General features: G+C 43.7%; 1 long non-coding RNA gene across 1 annotated transcript; it reads left to right on the forward strand.

Moving 5' to 3' along the window:
* Positions 1–223: 223 nt before the first annotated feature.
* LOC139025408 (uncharacterized) lies at positions 224–1237 on the forward strand. Its single transcript, XR_011476973.1, has 2 exons — positions 224–1110; positions 1150–1237. It is a non-coding gene; the product is annotated as an uncharacterized lncRNA (long non-coding RNA).
* Positions 1238–6216: the final 4979 nt, after the last annotated feature.

Below are 6216 nucleotides of genomic sequence, written 5' to 3' on the forward strand. Positions count from 1 at the left end.
TTAAGATTTCCCACCACTGGAACCAATGGGCCTAGCCAGAATACATGAAAAACAGCCCCAGACCATTATTCCTCCTCCACCAAACTTTACAGTTGGCACTATGCATTGGGCAGGTAGCGTTCTCCTTGCATCCGCCAAACCCAGATTTGTCCATTGGACTGCCAGATGGTGAAGCGTGATTCATCACTCCAGAGAAGTGTTTCCACTGCTCCAGAGTCAATGGCGGCAAGCTTTACACCACTCCAACCACGCTTGGCATTGTGCATGGTGATCTTAGGCTTGTGTGCAGCTGCTCGGCCATGGAAACACATTTCATGAAACTCCAGACGAACAGGTCTTGTGCTGACCTTGCTTCCGGAGGCAGTTTGGAACTCGGTAGTGAGTGTTGCAATCGAGGACAGATGTTTTTTACGCCCTATGCGCTTCAGCACTCGGCGGTCCCGTTCTGTGAGCTTGTGTGGCCTACCACTTCGTGGCTGAGCCGTTGGTGCTCCTAGACGTTTCCACTGCATAATAACAGCACTTACGGTGACCGGGGCAGCTCTAGCAGGGCAGACATTTTATGAACTGACTTGCTGGAAATGTGGCATCCTATGATGGTACCATGTTGAAAGTCACAGCTCGTCAGTCAGGCCATTCTACTGCCAATGTTTGTCTATGGAGATAGCGTGGCTGTATGCTTGATTTATTACACATGTCAGCAACGGGTGTGGCTGAAATAGCCGAATCCACTAATTTGAAGGGTGTCCACATACTTTTGTGTATATAGTGTAGTTTGACTTCACTTCAAAACATACTACTGTTTTTGTTAGTGTGATGATATTGAAATGATGAGTCGACGTTTCTCGTTTCTAATTTCCCATGTTAGTATAGTATACCTAGTAAAAGTCATAGTCCGTTATCATCCTCTCGGCCTCCCAAACCTCATCTTTTATGGAGAAATCGATGGTTGCCACAGAAGGACTCCTCTTCAACACTTCTATTTTCTTCACCTCTTCTTTCCCCCTCCATCACTTGTCATCCTGCTTTTTTGTCTTTTTCGTTTGCGCGTTCACTCTTTTCCCCTGCAGGTATTCAGTCCATCTGGTGGACATCTCCTTCCCCCTGCAGGTATTCAGTCCATCTGGTGGACATCTCCTTCCCCCGCAGGTATTCAGTCCATCTGGTGGACATCTCCTTCCCCCTGCAGGTATTCAGTCCATCTGGTGGACATCTCCTTCCCCCTGCAGGTATTCAGTCCATCTGGTGGACATCTCCTTCCCCCTGCAGGTATTCAGTCCATCTGGTGGACATCTCCTTCCCCCTGCAGGTATTCAGTCCATCTGGTGGACATTCCTTCCCCCTGCAGTATTCAGTCCATCTGCGTGACATCTCCTTCCCCCTGCAGGTATTCAGTCCATCTGGTAGACATCTCCTTTCCCCTGCAGGTATTCAGTCCATCTGGTGGACATCTCTTTTTTGCTTCTTCTTTTCTTCTTACTTGTGTTTTTCTTCCATCAGTTCTCAAGGAGTCTTTTTGTTGACTGGTCAGATAAAAATGATTTTCCCTGGCTCAGGCTCCATGATCTGGTGGTGTAGGCACGCGAACGCGACCAGGGTTTGATTTCTGTCTCCACCTTTCCCACTTTGTCTCACCGCTGTTTCATCTTCCCACTGTTTCTAATCTGTCTGAATACAGCAAAAATGTCCTAAATATATATATTTTTTAATAAATATATTTTCCCGGTGGGAGTCATAAATTGAACAGCACAATCACTGTTTAACATTGTTCCGTTCTCTCCTAAAGGAAATTATCTTAACTATACTAAATTGACTGGTTAACTTCACCAACAACAAAATGGGTAATTTCCTGTATAGTATGTCTGCTTGATTGTTTGTTTTCCAGGTCTTTATGACCTTTTTATTGATYTGTTTTCCCTTATCGTTTCTTCGCCTTTACCTAATGTTTACTTCCTGTTGCTTTTTTCACTCATATTTTTTATTTTTTTTTCACTCTTCTTCCTCCCCCTCTCAGTACATCCTGTGTTATTGTTTGACCTCTGACCTTTCCCTGCTGTCTCTGTAGAGAGGAGTCCTTCTACTGCACTGTCCCCATCACCCCTGTTAAGAGGGAGATGGAGGGCCTTGACACCGTAGAGGAGGTGAGACGGGTTGCCAAGTGTGGTTAGACAAGCTGCCTGGGTTGCCAGTTTGGAGCCTAACCGGAGATGCCCATAGAGCCTATGCTCTCACTGCATGGCGTGGGTTGTGGTGTAATTTCCCCCCAAAACCCACTAAGATTTCAGACACCGTCTGCAGTGGTAGTGTATATGCTGACGTGACTTGAGGTTTGCGTAATARCTTAATGTATGTTTAATAGTAGACCGTTCTAGTTCTGTCTCCATTGTAGCTGTACTACCACTCCTCTTGCCCACTCCTAGTGTAGCACTAACATTTAATCATGCCCTGTGAGTGTCATCATCCCCCTATCTCCACTGTAACATGGTATCTCCCTTGTTGCTTAGAACATGAAGCTGGGTGCGTCCATGACGGCGGACGGGGGAGCAGCCCAATGTGAAGCCCAAGGGAGACAAGCAGGTGGAGTACCTGGACCTAGACTGGACCCCGGCAAGTCTACCCCACCACGGAAGGTGAGACCCCTTTCACACACTCATTCACACACTCATTCTCACACTCACCACTCACTCTCACTCACTCACTCACTCTCACTCACTCACATACACACTCACTCACTCACATAAACACTCACTCACACACTCTCTCTCTCTCGCTCACACACACAAACTATTGAAACTGACCTGGTGTGTTCCTCTCCAGAAGAAGAGTAATGGGATTGGTCTGCGGTGTCAGATGAGCGGTGGACTACGTGGTGGTGGACCAGCAGCGGACGCAGGCCCTCAAGAGCACCCGGGAGGCTGGAACGACGGACGCCAGTCCACAGAGACAGACACCTCCACCAAAGGGCCCAAGTGACCCCCAGCTCACCCAGCTACAGCCCCACGCTGCTGGGCCGCAGACATTACTCCAAGCCAGGCTCGGGCCCCGGCCTTCACCTCCTCCACTTCCTCCAGACTCCAGTGCAGATGAAGCCGGCCGGACCTTCAGGGCCACTGAACTGTCTTTAGTTTACACTGCCATCAGTCAGTCTGAGGACAGAAACAGCGACGCACAGCGCCGCTCTGTGGCAGACAGGGGTATGTGCCAGGAATAAGCTGAATGCAGTATGGATGCAAGTAGGTTTGATTGATGCAGTCCTCACCTGCTATATATGGGACTCTGTAAAGACATTCCACATCCACAAAGACTTGGAGTCTGGAACACTTACTGCCACTTATGGTGGATTTCAGTTGATATTTTTCCTCTAGTTGGTTGGAGAATGACCAGGAGAAGACTTAAAGACATTTCCTTTATGATTAAATCACAACACTGTGGGACACTGTCTGGAGTCTGTTTTGGGAGAATGAGTCATCTCTCTTTCAGAATGCTTAGTGTCTACTTAATACTTTACTGCCAAGGTTGCCTAGTTTGTCTGTAGGAAATTGGCCATTTTTCTCTTGTACAGGTCTAATATTATCCAAAACATTGTAAGAGAGAGAACCAGGTTTTCTTAGTGAAAGACTTGTTGTGAATGCAAGAAAATAGAATACAAGTAAGTTTTTCTGAAAGGCAACTGACCAAGTGCTCAATCAAAGGTTTGGATTCACTGAAACAACGTCATTTAATCGACTGAGAAATGATTCAAACCCTCGTTTAGTTTTTAGTGGAAGAGAAACGGCTGACGTTTGCAAAACAAAAAGACTGTACAAAAGTGTTATGTATATAAACAGAAAGTGTCCTTTATTCAACACTATATACGGTGTGTGGTAATTCTGCAGGGTGGAATTCTATACGCCTCTCCGAATGGTACGGACATGTGATATGAAATGACAGAATCAACTGTGACAGCTTTTAACGGGAAGCTCCCGACACTTTCTGTGAGTTATGCAAAGGTGTCAAACGTAGGTTTATAGAAGAGAGAAATCAGGTACTCATTCAAATACTAATAACACACTTTTCCATTTCTAATTTATTTTGAGTTATCTCAACGATCGATGTCCAAGTAATAATCTATAAACCAACAGATTTGATGCTATAGAGCAAAGTGCTGTTGAAAATGCCTTCTCAACGAGCGCCAGTCAATTTGTTTCAGGAGTTTATTATTGTGATGGCGTGTCGATTTCATTTATCTCTCTTAGGTTTTAATTTATTTCAAAAGGATTTACACACACACACCTTCTGGGATCTTATGTATGTATGATGTATGCCTTATGATCTACTTTACTTGATGTGTCTTTGTAAATAGTGAGAATTTGTGATGTTTACCTAAAAAGAAAATACTTCAGAATCGTAGTGTTTTTTCATGACGACTATTGGCTTTACTAACTTTCCAGGGACCCTATTCACAGTGTCTGAGTAGGAGTGCAGACGCCGTTACCTGAAGGCATCTTAAGGCTAAATTCATTGTTAGAACCATAGGATCCTACGGTTCTAATGATGATGGGAACCTGCCCTGGTTTAGGATCAGGTCTCCACTGTTCATGTAATCTTAGTCATTGTAAAAGGCAAAACAACTGATTCTAGATCAGCACACTTACGCTGAGATGCTTCATGAACACAGGCCCATTTCTCTCAAGTCCTAAGCATGTTTTACCAGGAGAATTAGTCTTTGCTGTATATATTTGCACCAACTATTCCAGCATGTATCATTTGAATTGAAAAACTGTGCCTGTACTGTCATTTCCATACTACTTAATTCTCACCATCCCATTGCAGCTTGTCTGTCTCGAGACCAACTGCAAAACCGTTGATGCTTTACCTTTTTTTATGAATCAAAAGAGAAACATTTCCATTTGAAAGTAAACTAAATAAAACAACCTTTTTTGAGTCTGATTGTCACCTACACCCTACAGTATGTCACTTATGTAAAAAAAAAAATGTTGGCGTACTATAGGGAGGAAAACAATGACAGAGAAAAGATAAATGAAAAGAACAAAGGCCAGGAAGTCCCACCCACTGAGGCTGGTGGGAGGAGCTGGAGGACATGCTCATTATAATGACTGGAATGAAAAAATTGGAATGGAGTCTAACATGGTTTGTGTTTGACCATCTATTCCAGCCATTACAATGAGCCCGTCCTCCTGTAGCTCCTCACACCAGCCTACTCTGGACCACAGACATTTCTATAGAGGAATGAGAAATGCACCACAAAGTGATGTGCTGTACTAAATTGTGCCATTCTGTTTCAGGAAGTGTCCAAGTGCCTACCACTTCCCCAATRAATGATTACCTCACCTGTTCACTATTCTCTCATTTTAATTTGATAGCTCTCCATTTAGCCACCAAGGAAAAAAACTCTTCAACATGCAGTAATTTATATACAAATCTAATCTCTCACATTTCAGTAATTTCCCTTGAAGATTTGGAGCAACATGTAATCTGGATGAAAAGGCGACAGTTGTCAATGTATGGGAAGTGTGCTTGGACTGAGTGGGTAAGTGTCTGTAGAAAGATGAGAGAATTGATTGCACTTAGGGTTTTTGTACTACATTGGCTGCGTTTACACAGGCAACCCAATTCAGAACCCAATTTTTTTCTTCACTAATTGGTCTTTTGACCAAACAGATCAGCTCTGAAAAAGATCTGATGTGATTGGTCAAAAGACTGACTAGTGAAGAAAAATCAGAATTGGATGCCTGTGTAAACGCACCCTTCTAGCCTTTACTCCTCTCGTGTCACTGTTTGACACAGTAGCTTGCAGCAACATCAGAAGATACATTTTGTAACAGTTTTATTTATTGGACTTCATATACATGGGAATGGTAGAACACCTTCAGGATAGTATCCTAGACACGAGATTAAACCTAGTCCTTGACTAAAAAGCGTCCTTAATGTAGAATATCAACGAAGTGTTTTTAGTCGAGGACTAGGCAGGGAAACTTCTGTCTGTGAATTTGGAAGCTGCAGGATCAGGTAAAGGTTGAATATGATAGGTTCTACTCCAGTGGTTATGATGAAACAACTGACACCACTTCAATGAATCCACATTGTTTTTCAACCCAAGTCCTGTAGGTGGACAATAAACCAAGACCACCTCTTAAATCTCACACTTTTACTTTTAGCCACATATAAATCAAGTAACTTTGCAAAGGGCATACATAGTATATCACAACATAGTCA

The sequence above is a fragment of the Salvelinus sp. IW2-2015 genome, unplaced genomic scaffold (genome assembly GCF_002910315.2).
Source record: "Salvelinus sp. IW2-2015 unplaced genomic scaffold, ASM291031v2 Un_scaffold2629, whole genome shotgun sequence".
NCBI classification, from domain to species: domain Eukaryota; kingdom Metazoa; phylum Chordata; class Actinopteri; order Salmoniformes; family Salmonidae; genus Salvelinus; species Salvelinus sp. IW2-2015.